Source organism: Caretta caretta, chromosome 7 (assembly GCF_965140235.1).
Source record: "Caretta caretta isolate rCarCar2 chromosome 7, rCarCar1.hap1, whole genome shotgun sequence".
NCBI classification, from domain to species: Eukaryota; Metazoa; Chordata; order Testudines; family Cheloniidae; genus Caretta; species Caretta caretta.
Window position 1 is genome coordinate 95138005 of NC_134212.1, and position 16558 is coordinate 95154562.

A 16558-nucleotide genomic window follows, 5' to 3' on the forward strand; every position below is an offset into this window, starting at 1 on the left:
AATGTGACAAAATCCAATTTCTCCCATAACATGGAGTTTATAAACATGCCTAAGAGGTAAGTATAGGGTAGTTTATGAAAAGCCTGTCTGGCAGTTTTTGACTGGAATAAATATTGTCCAATATGTTCCAATGCTGTAGAGACTGGGAAAACCTTCAATACTGTTCTGTGAGAAGCTGTAAAATTGTCTTTTATAAGATCCTGAAAAAATCTCATTTTATCACCTACCACTTCTAGGAGTTTGTCTTTCACAATACTAACCCAAATACCTCTTAAAAAAAAAAAACAAAAAAAAAAAAAAAAAAAAACCTCGAGATAAATTCAGAGAAGCCAACAAATATTAGATGTTTAATTTTGATTGCACTTGCTTTGTCTGTAGCTTCACACTAGCCACATGCTAAAAGTTGGACTGATCAACAAGAGACAATTATATTACTATGTATTTAGTTTGTGCTTTGTATTTTAAGGATAGGAGGGAGGAAAAATTAAGTGAAATAAACAATTAGAGCAATGTAAAATATTTCTTTAGAAGGGACTCTTGTTCCTATCTGGTGAACTCACCTTTGCACTCATTCAATCCTGGTGCAGCCTCTGTGCAGAGCTGGTCCCCCTGGTGCTAAGTTAAAGCAGCCTGAAGATTGTTGTATTTTATACCAGCTGCAACATGAACTGCATTAATACTACCTAAATCCTGCTATGTCAGCAGCAGGAAGAGTGAGTGACATAAGAACCACTACTCTGGCTCTGTCACCCCCTTCTTGTGGTTGATTGTATAAGAACAGCACAATATCCTGCTAAAGTTATCTGCACTAAAAATCACAGGATGACTGCGGTGTGTATATTGTACTTAATTGGAAACAGGCTAGGATTATAGATGGAATAAATAACTATATTATGAAAAGGTATGCAAAAACCTGGCTGGTTTACTTGGGTCAGCTGAGTATTCTATATTACTGCCTCACTGCATTGAGCATCATTGGCATGCATTATGGTAGACTATACTGGCATGTACCCTTGCTTAGCCACATGAAAAGAAATGGCTCACTCTTGGATACCAGATAAGCAGAATACTCTTATGTGAAAATGTTTGAAACCTATAATGAACAGACACTGGGGAGAGGAATGTTCCCCTAGACACTGCTCTTTCTAGAATACAGTAGAGGGTTTTTTAATAGCTCTGACTGGTCCCCAGTAACTGAGAAATCCTGGTAATAAATATTTTGCACTTAGTGAAGCCAAGGGCTTTGGTGTGCTTCACAGCTAAATTTGAGTGGGGAATTCTGCTAAAATATGTTTAATAAGTCAGCTCTAAAGTGCAGATAGGTAAATAGCGTGTAACTGATGTTCCTCAGCATGAAGAGCAAGCTCCATTTCTATAGGACATTGAGGGTACCATTGTGGCCTGGTTTACTCACCTGCTAATATCAGTAGCAGTGTAGTGGCAAGAGCAGTTTCTGTGGGGCTGCTACTCTGCATTCTTTGCAACACTCCAGCAGATGAGCTGGTGAAAGTAATCTGTATCATCTATAAGGGTGCACAGATGATTTTTCTCCTCTAGCAGGAGGAACCAGGAACCATGTTGCGACTGCGGTCTTGCCTATATGAGACATTTTCACTAGTTTAATTTAAGGTGTGATTTGAGTTAAACCAAAATTCACACAGCCTTTTGCACTGGTTTGAGTGGTTTATTTCTGTTAGGATTAAGCTAAACCAACATAAGCATCCATGCAACATTTCCCTCTAAATCTGTTTTTAAAAACTAATTTGTTACACTAGGTCAGCTTACTTATATAAACAAGGCCTCCAAGGGACTTATATGGCCCCTTTCGTGGCTCTTGTGGGAAAGCCACAGTCCAGGCCTTAATACTGAAATCTGCTTTCCCTACCTATTTAAATGTAAAAGCCAAATAACATAAATAGGCAGGGAGACTTTTAATTGCTTCTCCATGGGTGTTATTAAGAAGAATCAATTTTATTTTCTCTAAATAGATACTATGTGCTTTATCATTCATGAGAAATGTGGCCATCGCAATTTATACCACTTAGGATGGTGCATCACATGATGTTTATCATGCAAACAACAGGAAGCTTAAGTCACAAGCATATCCAAAATAAACCCATGGAAATGAGTTTTTTGGATAAGGAATTTTTCTTCCTAATCTGCAGGAGTGAGGTTACTGCGAAATATCAGAAAAAGGTTAAAATTGCCCAGGACCTACAAACTACTGGATTAAAAACCACCTATTTTTTGTTGCGGTCGGTTTGATTCAATGTGAGTAGTTAGTTTGTACAGTAGCTAGTAAAGTTGCCAGATTTTTCCAGCCCCTAAATCAAGACCAATTTAAACGCTCGAGGAAAAGAAGGGCCCTAATGAAGATATGACCTTCAAGTGCTGAAAAGCTTTCTGTGATGCTGACACAGAAAGAGGAAACTTTGTAGAGTTATTCCTGTAATATTGCTGCCTAGTCAGATCTAGTCTAACATGGGAAAAAATAGGGGACACAAAGATACTGAGCCTCAAATAATCTGGGGATGAAATTATGGTAAAACCCATTTGTTTCTCTTCTCCCCGACCTGGAAGAAGAAACAAAAATTCCCCTAGGGATAAAATCACACAACAAGTCAGTGCTGGGGGGGAAAATCCAGGTCTCATGATGCCCAGTATCTGCTAGGCCACACTGCTTCCTTCTGTACTGACTCAGTTGGCCATCTGAACTGTTTGAATACTGGAGTAGGTAGATGTTGATGTATTACTTGTTTATGGTAGCACCAACTATGAGCTAGGTGTCCTAACATTCAACATCCCAAGGAACTTGCAGTCTAAGGACAGATAGGTTGAAGGAGGTTAGGGGAAGAGGAACAAAAAACAGATTTATTTATTTTTTATACTAGTCAATTTTTATACTAGTCACTGTTGACTACTTATCAGGAGCGGATCTTTAAGAAGGATTTAAATATGGACAGTTTAGTGAGTGCCCAAGAGGTAGACAAGTACACACCCATGAACTGGAAATTGTGAATAAGTAAAATGCACAAAAAATTCCATGAATAAAGAAAATTATAGGAAGTTCAGCAGTGCACAAAATGATTAAGGAAATGTCTGTGGCCAAATTAATATGAAGGTAAAACTGCAGCAGGAGGGCAGCAACACAGTTGACCATCCTTCCAACGGAAAAGAAGCTGGTTTCTTTTTGTTGCATGCAATCTGAAGATAACTGGAGGACAGGCAAAGATACTTTTGAAGATACCGTGGCCTCAAAACTCAGATATGAAGAGAAATGACTTCTGGAGGGGTACAAGCATCACTTGTTAGATCAATGAAATCTAGTCAAAAGGAAGAATGCAGGAGAGTGTAGACAGCAAAGGAAAAGTAGGAAATTATGTCAGTGTTGACACGAGTAGTGGTTGGATGTTTAAAGGGCACAATCTGAATTTTTTTTAATTCACGTTTTTCTTTACATCAGATTTCTACCACACACCCTTTCAGTAGCACATCCTAGTATTTTAAAATTTTGTTTGTTCTCTGCTTCTATGTTGCTGTTATAGGTCTTTTGGCTGTTGGCCTGAGAACAAGCACAGACATTTTAGGTGTAACCATCTTACTCCTATTTCTTTGTGCAAACAAAATCCTTTAGTCCTTGCCTTTTCCATTTCTGCTATGCTTTCTTTACATCTATAGTAAACAGCCAGCTAGCAGTGGCTGGGCAGCTAGTCGCAAGGAGGAACTACTTTTACTTTTGTGAATCTTGTTTAGATTTTAAAAGGAAACGCCACTCAAATGTAGAAACTGAGCATATAGCCAGTCTGAAACCATCCCTTCCTGCCACTGACAGTTATCCTGGTCACCCATAAACATGTTGCATCTTGTCTCAAAATGACTGTCTCTTACCCAGCATTGCCGATCCTAAAAGTTCAAAAATGAGCAGACTAGACCAAAAACAAAATTAAATTTTTTTTGAAGAGTATAGTTTTTGTCTTTGTAATCTGAACTTTTCCTGCCCCTCCTCCACAGTGTGTGTGACAATTAATGTTGCCAACTCTCCCACTTTATTAAAGAAATGTGATTCTAGCCCCTAGCTGCAGAAGCTCTTGCTGGCTGCCAGATGGTACAAAGCTTCCAGCTTTTGCCAAAAATTCTAATTCTTCCCACCCCTCCCAAATTTGCCCTTCAGCACACCACTGCTCCCTCTGCAATTCCAGGGATTCTTTATAATCCCAAGTGTGGGGAACCAGCTTCAGTGGGGTTCTCTTCTTCCCTGTCCCAAGTGGTGGGATCAGCTATAGGTGTTCTTCCCTCCACCCCACACCTACTGCCTCCCATTTTTCCCCAGCCTGCTACCAACAGCCTCCAGTCCCAGTCACATACCCAGTTTCTTCTCCTGATCTACTCCCCTTGCCCAGCTCCTGTCCTCTCTGTATTTGTATCAGGCAGCTTCCTCCTCCATGCTGCCTGGCCCAGCGGGAGTGGGTCACTGAGAGCACAAGAGATAGCACCTCCCTCCTCTGTTCTGGTGTCAGGATCTCGGATGGCCTGGGGCAGCCCAGAGCTACAAATGCAGGTAAAGTCCTGCTCAACCCTGAGCTGCAGCATGCACAGTGTGGACAAGAGCGTCAGAGATTTTAGCTTGTAAAGGTTTAGCAAGTCACTGGAAAACTGCAATTTGCAATTGCCCAGTAAAGTAATTCAGCCAAATACAGCCAAGAACTCATAGCTAAGGTACAAACCCATGATCTCATCTTTCCTCCAGGATCTTTGTTTTACAGTTTTATGAAGTTAGGGGCAGTACTTTATCTAATTCTATCAAATTACAGAAAGGTATATGAATGATCTGCCTCAAACCAAAATCAGTTAGGAAATTCTCAGAAGGCTAAAACTGGGTTCAGAAACTAACTAACCCTTCCTAATGTGCAGTACATATTACAGTAAACAGGCTGTATACAGAAAAGCAAATAGTTACCTAAATTTCAGGCCAAAACTAGGGTTGAATATTGGGCGTTAGGGAGCAAACAATGACATTCTGTGCCAGGGAGTCTTCCTCAGCAACTCTTTGAAATGGAAAATTTGAAGTTAAGTCATCTTCAGGAGCAAATTGCATCTAGAATTAATGGGCAAAGTTTTAACAATTTAATCTTCATTGTATTTTAAAAGACACTATCAAAATGGTATGTCTTAATTTTAGAATTTTTTTTAAATCTCTCCTGCTCAATCCTTGGGTAGCTCAAAACTGAACTATTTTACTCTCAAACTTGTCTGTTTGTACCACTTAATTTTGTTGCTTGCTGTGCTAAATTTTCTTCTGCAGTTGTGTGCGCAAACAAAGGAAATCCAAAGAATTTAATCCCTTATGAAATGAGAATGTAGAGCAGCTATAGATTACTACTATATGGCCAACGATACAAGTCCTCTGGACAACATACCGTAGAAATATCCATGTGTAAAATCCTCATATACACGGTACACATGTAGGTGGCCAGGTGCCTGTTTTTTGACTGGAAAGTCTGGTCAAAAAGGGGACCAAACAGTGTCCAGCCTGATCTACTGACCGGACACCCAATGTCCAGTTACTGGTGGGGGGGGGAGGCGCTGGGTCATCACCTGTGCTAGCCCCACTCAGCTGGGGCTGCCTCCTACTTGTGTCAGGTGGCTGCAGTTCCCGTTTCCGGCTCTGCAGGCAAGTCCCTCCTGACCTGGGGTGGGGGGAGAATGGGAAAGCAGCAATCAACAGGGTGGAGCAGGGAAGAGGAGTGGACAGGGGTGGGGCTGGGGCCTCAGGGGAAAAAGAGGGGGCAGGGGAGGTTTTGGCACTCTGCTGGAGTGTCCAGTTTTTAAATATTACCAAGTTGGCAACCTATATTCAGGGATGTAAGATCACCTACTAGTTAGAAATATGTGTAATACTTAAGCACAAAACAGTGCCTAAAGGATGGAGTTAGTCCATTTAAAACTCTTATTGACTACAGTACGGCCACCATTTCATCTGGAATGTCAGCCCAGCTTGTCACTCTAGTATCTGACTTCCCTGTTGCTTTAGATTTAGTCAGACTTTTCAGCCTACTTTGGTTACTTTTATTTACACAGCCATAAAACAGTTTATCTAAACTCATTCTGTTTAGGAGCTGCCTAACCCACTGGTCTCTCTGATCAATGACCTACTTTGTTTAACTGTGTTTAAGACTTTCACAAATTAACAATTACCGCACCGAAAGGAAAACTGTGCGCAGCTTACTTATGGGACTGCTCCTGCCTCACTAACGTCCCCAGATAAGAGAATTAAGAGCACTTTATGCATACTGTAAAAGAAACAAACAAGGTGGTTTAAAGATTAAAAAGCTTGGGAGGGGAGCAATAAAAGTCTGAGGGAAATTTTGTGAGTGTGTGTGTGAGAGAGAGAGAGAATTGTACAGAGGGTCCATTCTTACTTTTTTTTTCCCTCCTGTCCTGGCTGGAGCTGGAACAAGCTAGAGATCAGAGTATCCGAGAAGTTTTAAAGGACCAGAAGCAAAGTATGATTTTTCTAGATCTTTGCGGTGCAGAAGGGAAATATGTGCCTTGGAACCTCCTTAAACCCTCTGAATTAAGGGGGTTAATGGGGCTTAATAGCTTTTTTCTTAGCTTTTATAATTAGCTGCATATGCTGCTTCACTAAGCAAATGAATTGATACTTGACTACATTAGAGATAGTAATACATACTAGTGATTTGCTGGAGAAAGCCCTGGAGGACACCCGAAACCACAGCAGGGACTTGAAGTGCAGAAGAAAGTATGCACTGTATGAGGTAATGTATTTAGGAAATGACAATACAAACAAACTGCAGAAAATATATAAAAAGGAGAAAAATAAATCAGTACATAGCTGAGGTGTTCGAGAATATTTAGAGTCAGGAACAAGCATTGAGGAAGGAATTTTCCAGCCATTGCTGCTGAATAATGAAAGCACTGCCCCACCACTCATAAGAAAAGCTGCGTGTCTGTCATGAAAGTCTCAGATTCCGTGACTTTTGCAGTGGCTGGTACAGCTGGCTCAGAGGCTGCCTGAACACTTGGGCAGCCCCTGGGCCAGCAGCAGCAGTTTGGGTATGGGAGGGGGATCAGGGCTGGGTCAAGGGTTTGGGGCAGTGCTTAGCTTGGGGAGGGGGCTCCCCGGAAGCAGCCAGCATGTCCCTGCATCTTCTAGACAGAGGGGCCAGGGGGCTCTGCGCACTGCACCTGCTTGCAGGCATTGCTCCCTCCCAGCCTTCCCTCCCCTAGGAGCTGTAGGGACATGCTGGCTATTTCTGAGGAGCTGTATGGAGCTGGATAGGCAGCCTGCCAGCCCTTCCACCCTCCCTTAGCACCAGCAGGGGTCCCAGGCTGCAAGCTACGGCTCACCCACCCTCCCAGCACCAGTGGGGGTCCCAGGCCATGCCCCCAGCACTTGTTGTGCCCCCAGACCACACCCCCAAGCACCCCCAGCCCAAGTTTTAGTTAGGGGTGTATAGTACAAATCATAGACCGGTTCCAGGCCGTGAATTTTTGTTTACTGCCCATGCCCTGCCCCTGACTTTTACTAAAAATACCGGTGACTAAAACGTAGCCTTACTCAAAAGTAATGTTTTTGTCAGGCCCAAACATTGTCTTTATATATAAAGAGTTCACCCTACTGATTCTGGGATGCAAGTTTTCCTAATGATTAGTCAACAGTTTAGAAATGTTTTGTGCCGAAGAAGTCCAACTGCGCTAAGAACACTCAGTGCAAAAGCTGTCTCCTTCATTCTGTAAAACGGCTGCTGAAACCTGTACCGCTACTACTTATAAAAAAAAAAGGCATTTTTTTATGTGACCAACTGGTCAAAAATCACTAGAGTTTTCAAATAAACCACTTTTTGCTAGTTAAAGTGAGGCTCTATAAACTGATTTTGCTGAATAAGTAAATCTATATGCCCATTATATAACTCAGTAAATGTGTGTCTAATTTGTTGTTGCATTTAAGGTTGCAGAAAGATAATCCCTAGTGAAATTAAACGGTCTTGAAAGACCAGAAGGAAAAGGAAATGCTTGGATATGTTGAATCCTATAAATCTGTCAGACCACTCGTCTGTGATGTGACAAAAATGCCTCAGACCCTATCCCCATCCCATTAGGCTGGGCTCCGAGGTATGGTGTATAGCATGATGGACTGTGTCAAAAGTGGGGGGACATCACTCCTGCAGTTAAGCCTTTTGCTAATAGTTTTCTGAGACATCATAAAGGACTAGTTGCAGAAAAGTGAATTTTGTCTGCTGTTCATACAGCAGCTGCAGTCCTGCATCTCAGGCGTAGGCCAATTGTTCCTTAAAATCACTTTCCTAACAGGCACTATGTTAAATTGTTCTTGGTTTCACCTTTTAAAGTGATGCTTGAGGTTAGATGGGTCACCATGATCTTTCCACTGAGAACAAGAGGAACAATTGTAGCAGGACAAGACTACAACACTTTTTCTTTGATCTTTTAAATGTTCCCATTCAATCCCCAACCTCTTGTATCCTCATTTTTGCTAGAATTTAGAAGTGTAGTTAGTAGCTTTCCATCTAGCTCCTGAAACTGCCTTTTCTTGCATAAGTGGCCTCTAATAATTAAATTGCATATTATAAGCTGTAGCTACTGCCTCTGGGCAATCCTGAGAAGCCTACCTCCTCCTTTTGGCAGATGCAGCGGTGTATTCCACTTAGGTATAGGTGCGCCCAGCTCATCAGGGTCAGATAATTTGCCGAGCAGTACCCATAGAGGGAAGTGTTTGCACCTCGTGGCCATAGCTACTCCTCTGGCTATGAGGCAGCGGTGATCTCCTCTCAGTTCCTTCTTACTGCCCATGGCTGGAGTTGGAGCTCTGTGTGGTTCTTAACCTCACAATTCCTCTCATTTTTTCAGTTAGTGTTAGTTAGCTTAGTTAATTTTTTCTCTGGTGAGGGCATCACCAGGGTTCAAACATTGTCCACCATAGCAGAGATCCCTAATGATGCTCCCCACATGAGGTACTTGCTTTGCTTGGGCAAGGCTCATGCCAAAGAATGGTGTTCAATTTGTAAATTGTTCACAAAGTAGACTCAGATAGCTAGAGACAGTCACCTGGAGCAGCACCTTCTGGAACAGGCCAGGAGATCTGTTTCGGCACCAAGGCCTGTGTCAGACTGAAAGTCACCCTCAGGCTATGTCAGTGATACCGCGAGTAGTACCATCTCATGCTCTGGAGCCGGGACCTCTCCAGAGAAGCCACTCTCCATTGAGTGCGCCAAAAAAAGGTCTCAAGTCCAATCAAGACCCCTCCAGGCCTTGTGGAGACTTCTTCCTCCACCAGGAAGGATGGATCAGCAGAGCATGACTGCTGGCACGTGGGATGGAGAAGATCCTGCCAATCACTCTCTGGTACCATGTAGGGATGTGAGGCCCTGTAGCCTTGACTCCAGTTCTGGCCCTGAGGTATCTGTGGAGGCCAGAACAGACAACAATGATGCCAGCACTGACTGTTTCCACACCACTGGCATATTTGGGGTTGTCAGGGTTCCTTCCCCACTCTGAACTCTAGGGTACAGATGTGGGGACCAGCATGAAAGACCCCCCTAAGCTTATTCGTACCAGCTTACGTAAAAAACTTCCCCAAGGTACAAACTTTGCCTTTTCCTTGAACAGTATGCTGCCACCACCAAGCGTTTTAAACAAAGAACAGGGAAAGAGACCACTTGGAGACATCTTTCCCCAAAATATCCCCCCAAGCCCTACACCCCCTTTCCTGGGGAAGGCTTGATAATAATCCTCACCAATTTGTACAGATGAACACAGACCCAAACCCTTGGATCTTAAGAAAAATGAAAAACCAATCAGGTTCTTAAAAGAAGAATTTTAATTAAAGAAAAGGTAAAAGAATCACCTCTGTAAAATCAGGATGGAAAATACTTTACAGGGTATTCAGATTCAAAACACAGAGGATCCCCCTCTGGGCAAAACCTTAAAGTTACAGAAAACAGGAACACAGGGAAAATTCACATCAAACAAAAGATAAACTAATCCACCTTGCCTGGCTTACCTATACTGGTTGCAACGTTGGAGACTTGGATTAGGATGGGTTGGAGAAGATGAATTTCTGTCTGGCGTCTCTCAGTCCCAAGAGAGAACAAACATGTAAACAAATAGCACAAACAAAAGCCTTCCCCCACCCCACCCCAAGATTTCAAAGTATCTTGTTCCCTTATTGGTCCTTTGCGTCAGGTGCCAGCCAGGTTAGCTGAGCTTCTTAACCCTTTACAGGTAACAGGATGTTGCCTCTGGCCAGGAGGGATTTTATAGCACTGTATACAGAAAGGTGGTCACCCTTCCCCTTATATTTATGACAGGGGTGGTGAGCATTCTCCGCCATTCTGTCCTGAGTTCTCGTTTAGTCCAAGACTTTGGCAGGATTATGACATCCACAACTTGCTGGAACTCTCTGGATGGGGTGCTGAACCTTCAGGTCTGTTAGCACCGCATCCCGGTATTCCCTGCCACAAACTGCAGGAGTGAAGCTGGTGCCTGGCTCAGCACAGGGGACCTCGTCAGCACCAGTGAACTTCACACAATCTGTGAACACTTCAATCTTCCTGGACATTCTATAACAGATTTAAAAGTAGCCACACTTGAACAAAAAAACTTCAGAAACAGACTTCAAAGAGAAACTGCAGAACTAAAATTCATTTGCAAATTTAACACAATTAATCTGGGCTTGAATAGGGACTGGGCGTGGCTGGCTCACTACAAAAGCAGCTTTGCCTCTCCTGGAATTGACACCTCCTCATCAATTATTGGGAGTGGATCACATCCACCCTGATCGAATTGGACCTGTCAACACTGGTTCTCCACTTGTGAGGTAACTCCCTTCTCTTCATGTGTCAGTATATAATGCCTGCATCTATAATTTTCACTTCCTGTATCTGAAGAAGTGTTTTTTTTACCCACAAAAGCTTATGCCCAAATAAATCTGTTAGTCTTTAAAGTGCTACCGGACTCCTTGTTGTTTTTGTGGATACAGACTAACATGGCTTCCCCCTGAAAGGCAATATCAGTTGTGTGAGGTCAAGTGACATTCTCCACCCTCCACTTTGGCTGCATTGGCACTGTTACTGACTTCAGTACTGTTTTCACCTTTGGAACCCCCTCTCCCCATACGACAAATGAGTTGGACTGGTAGCTTGCATCCTGGGTCTGGCACCTCCCTTATCCCCAGAGACCCAAGACTCCACAACATCCATGTCGGGATCCTCCTGCTCTCCATCACCTGGCCCACATCGGGGGCTGTTCATGGAGCAACCCGGGTACTGAGATTGGCACTCTTCACACAGGTCAGACGGGCCCCTAGCCTAACACCCACTGGCCACCAATGCCCAACTCTTATGCTCAGTGGCCCCCATGTAATCAGCGGAATGCTCCTCAATCATGGAGGTTGCACTCCTTATCTCACTCCAACCAAGGTGAGATCATCAGGCATGTTGGTGGCTGGGGCTGTCAATGCGTAGCAAATGCTGAAACCAGTTGACCTTCCCCTTGCGGAGCCTCCGGAATTGAACAGTCCAGGTGCACCAGTATGGTTGCAGTGACTGCATACCCTGGACGATTCAGCAGTGCCTGGCTCTTCCTCCCACTCAGTGCCTGAGGACTTCAAGGGCTAGCAGGACCTCTTGCAGCATGTGGCTGATTCCTTGGGCATCCAGATGGAGTTCTTGCAGGAAAATACCCATCACTTGCTAGACATTCTGCAGCTGTCTGCTCCAGGGAGAGTGGCCCTCCCCATTAATGATGCACTCCTGCAGCCTGCAAAGGTTCTTTGGAGAATTCCAGCTTTGGTATTTCCTACGCCGAAGCATTTAGAGAAATGTTACTTGTACCAATGTAGGGATTTGAGGATTTTTACTCCCTCCTGGCTCCTAATTCCCTTGTTGTAGCTGCAGTGAATAACAGAGCTCAGCAGGGCAGATTTAAATCCACTCCTAAGGACAAAACTCTAAGAGAAAGGACTTAATGGGTAGAAAGATCTATACCTCCTTTCCCCTGCAAATGTGGATTGTAAACCAGACTGGAGAATAGCACTGTCACCAGGAAAAGGCAGGTCTATGTGATCGGGGATTGTTTACTGAGAAGAATAGACAGGCCTGTAACCAGAGCTGATCCAGAGAATAGAAGGGTGTGCTGTCTTCCAGGTGCTAAGATATGGGATGTAGACCTGAGGTTGAAAAGGATCCTAAAGGGAGAGGGAAAGAATCCCCTAATTATCCTTCATGTGGGAACAAATGATACGGCTAGATTCTGGCCGGAAAGTATTAAGGGAGACTACGCTAGGCTGGGGAAGACGCTTAAGGAAATCAAGGCTCAGGTGATCTTCAGTGGGATTCTGCCTGTTCCTAAAGAAGGGCAACAAAGGTGTGACAAGATTATGACTATCAACAGATGGCTTAGGCAGTGGTGCTATAAGGAGGGCTTTGGGATGTATGGCCATAGGGAGGCATTCATGGACAGAGAACAGTTCTCTCGGGATGGACTTCATCTAAGTAGGGAAGGAAACAGACTTCTAGGATGGAGGCTGGCACAACTGATTAAGAGAGCTTTAAACTAGGAATCTGGGGGAGATGGCTGGGAGATGTCCAGGTAATCTCCACGCCGGATTTTGGCATTGAGAGGGAAGAAAACGAAGTAAGAAAGGATACAGCCATGGGTAGGAGAATGGATATAAGGAGGAAGGGCAGTGTGGATACCAGTCTAATAGGTTATACTGGCTGTAGAACGACCCTGCCTAATCGGGTATAGAATGTGAGCGAGGCCAAACAGCAAAAATTAAGATGTTTGTACACCAATGCGAGAAGCCTAGGTAACAAAATGGAGGAACTAGAGCTAACAGCGTGCCCTTGTTGCCAAGAAGGCCAATGGCATTTTGGGATGTATAAGTAGGGGCATTGCCAGCAGATCGAGGGACGTGATCATTCCTCTCTATTCGACACTGGTGAGGCCTCATCTGGAGTACTGTGTCCAGTTTTGGGCCCCACACTAAAAGAAGGATGTGGAAAAATTGAAAAGAGTCCAGCAGAGGGCAAGAAAAATGATTAGGGGACTGGAACACATGAGTTATGAGGAGAGGCTGAGGGAACTGGGGATGTTTAGTCTGCAGAAGAGAAGAATGAGGATGGATTTGATAACTGCTTTCAACTACCTGAAAGGGGGTTCCAAAGAGGATGGGTCTAGATTGTTCTCAGTGGTAGCAGATGACAGAACAAGGAGTAATGGTCTCAAGTTGCAGTGGGGGAGATTTAGGTTGGATATTAGGAAAAACTTTTTCACTAGGAGGGTGGTGAAACAATGGAATGCATTACCTAGGGAGGTGGTGGAATCTCCTTCCTTCGAAGTTTTTAAGGTCAGGCTTGACAAAGCCCTGGCTGGGATGATTTAGTTGGTGTTGGTCCTGCTTTGAGCAGGGGGTTGGACTAAGTGACCTCCTGAGGTCCCTTCCAACCCTGATATTCTATGATTCTATGATACTGGGGCAGGAAGTGAAACCAGATATTATAGGGATAACAGAAACATGGTGGAATAGTAGTCATGACTGGACTATGGGTATTGAAGGGTATGTGCTGTTTAGGAAAGACAGAAATAAAGGTAAAGGTGGTGGAGTAGTATTGTATATCAATGATGAGGTAGAATGTAAAGAAATAAGAAGCGATGGAATGGATAAGACAGAGTCCGTCTGGGCAAAAATTACATTGGGGAAGAAAACTACTAGAGCCTCCCCTGGGATAGTGCTTGGGGTGTGCTATAGACCTCCGGGATCTAATCTGGATATGGATAGAGCCCTCTTTAATGTTTTTAATGAAGTAAATACTAATAGAAACTGCGTGATCATGGGAGACTTTAACTTCCCAGATATAGACTGGAGGATGAGTGCTAGTAATAATAGGGCTCAGATTTTCCTAGATGCGATAGCTGATGGATTCCTTCATCAAGTAGTTGCTGAACCGACTAGAGGGGATGCCATTTGAGATTTGGTTTTGGTGAGTAGTGAGGACCTCATAGAAGAAATGGTTGTAGGGGACAATCTTGGTTCAAGTGATCATGAGCTAATTCAGTTCAAATTGAATGGAAGGATTAACAAAAATAAATCTGCAACTAGGGTTTTTGATTTCAAAAGGAGCTGACTTTCAAAAATTAAGGAAATTAGTTAGGGAAGTAGATTGGACTGAAGAACTTATGGATCTAAAGGCAGAGGAGGCCTGGGATTACTTTAAATCAAAGCTGTAGAAGCTATCGGAAGCCTGCATCCCAAGAAAGAGGAAAAAATTCATAGGCAGGAGTTGTAGACCAAGCTGGATGAGCAAGCATATCAGAGAGGTGATTAAGAAAAAGCAGAAAGCATACAGGGAGTGGAAGATGGGAGGGATCAGCAAGGAAAACTACCTTATTGAGGTCAGAACATGTTGGGATAAAGTGAGATAGGCTAAACGTCAAGTAGAGTTGGACCTTGCAAAGGGAATTAAAACCAATAGTAAAAGGTTCTATAGCCATATAAATAAGAAGAAAACAAAGAAAGAAGAAGTGGGACTGCTAAACACTGAGGATGGAGTGCAGGTTAAGGATAATTTAGACATGGCCCAATATCTAAACAAATACTTTGCCTCAGTCTTTAATAAGGTTAAAGAGTATCTTAGGGAGAATGGTAGCATGACAAATGAGAATGAGGATATGGAGGTAGATATTACCATATCGGAGGTAGAAGCGAAACTCAAACAGCTTAATGGGACTAAATCAGGGAGCCCAGATAATCTTCATCCAAGAATATTAAAGGAATTGGCACATGAAATTGCAAGCCCATTAGCAAGAATTTTTAATGAAACTGTAAAGTCAGGGGTTGTACCGTATGATTGGAGAATTGCTAACATAGTTCCTATTTTTAAGAAAAGAAAAAAAAGTAATCCGGGTAACTACAGGCCTGTTAGTTTGACATCTGTAGTATGCAAGGTCTTGGAAAAAGTTTTGAAGGAGAAAGTAGTTAAGGACATTGAGGTTAATGGTAAATGGGACAAAATACAACTTGGTTTTACAAAAGGTAGATCGTGCCAAACCAACCTGATCTCCTTCTTTGAGAAAGTAACAGATTTTTTAGACAAAGGAAACGCAGTGGATCTAATTTACCTAGATTTCAGTAAGGCATTTGATACCGTGCCACATGGGGAATTATTAGTTAAATTGGAAAAGATGGGGATCAATATGAAAATTGAAAGGTGGATAAGGAATTGGTTAACAGGGAGACTACAGCGGGTCCTACTGAAAGGTGAACTGTCAGGCTGGAGGGAGGTTACCCGTGGAGTTCCTCAGGGATCAGTTTTGGGACCAATCTTATTTAATCTTTTTATTACTGACTTCGGCACAAAAAGTGGAAGTGTGCTAATAAAGTTTGCGGATGATACAAAGCTGGGAGGTATTGCCAATTTAGAGAGAGACCGGGATATCATACAGGAAGATTTGGATGACCTTGTAAACTGGAGTAATAGTAATAGGATTAAATTTAATAGTGAGAAGTGTAAGGTTATGCATTTAGGGATTAATAACAAGAATTTTAGTTATAAGCTGGGGACGCATCAATTAGAAGTAATGGAGGAGGAGAAGGACCTTGGAGTATTGGTTGATCATAGGATGACTATGAGTCGCCAATGTGATATGGCCGTGAAAAAAGCTAATGCGGTCTTGGGATGCATCAGGAGAGGTATTTCCAGTAGAGATAAGGAGGTGTTAGTACCGTTATACAAGGCACTGGTGAGACCTCACCTGGAATACTGTTTGCAGTTCTGGTCTCCCATGTTTAAGAAGGATGAATTCAAACGGGAACAGGTACAGAGAAGGGCTACTAGGGTGATCCGAGGAATGGAAAACCTGTCTTATGAAAGGAGACTCAAGGAGCTTGGCTTGTTTAGCCTAACCAAAAGAAGGTTGAGGGGAGATATGGTTGCTCTCTATAAATATGTCCGAGGGATAAATACCGGAGAGGGAGAGGAATTATTTAAGCTCAGTACCAATGTGGACACAAGAACAAATGGATATAAACTGGCCATTGGGAAGTTTAGACTTGAAATTAGACAAAGGTTTCTAATCATCAGAGGAGTGAAGTTTTGGAATAGCCTTCCAAGGGAAGCAGTGGGGGCAAAAGACTTATCTGGCTCTAAGATTAGACTCGATAAGTTTATGGAGGAGATGGTATGATGGGATAACATGATTTTGGCAATTAATTGATCTTTAAATATTCATGGTAAATAGGCCTTGTCAAGGTTCCTTCCCCACTCTGAACTCTAGGGTACAGATGTGGGGACCTGAATGAAAAACCCCCTAAGCTTATTTTTACCAGCTTAGGTTAAAACTTCCCGAAGGTACAAATTATTTTATCTTTTGTCCCTGGACCTTATTGCTGCCACCACCAAGCATCTAACAAATATAACAGGGAAAGAGCCCACTTGGAAATGTCTTTTCCCCCCCAAAATCTCCCCAAGCCCTACACCCCCTTTCCTGGGGAAGGCTTGATAAAAATCCTCACCAATTT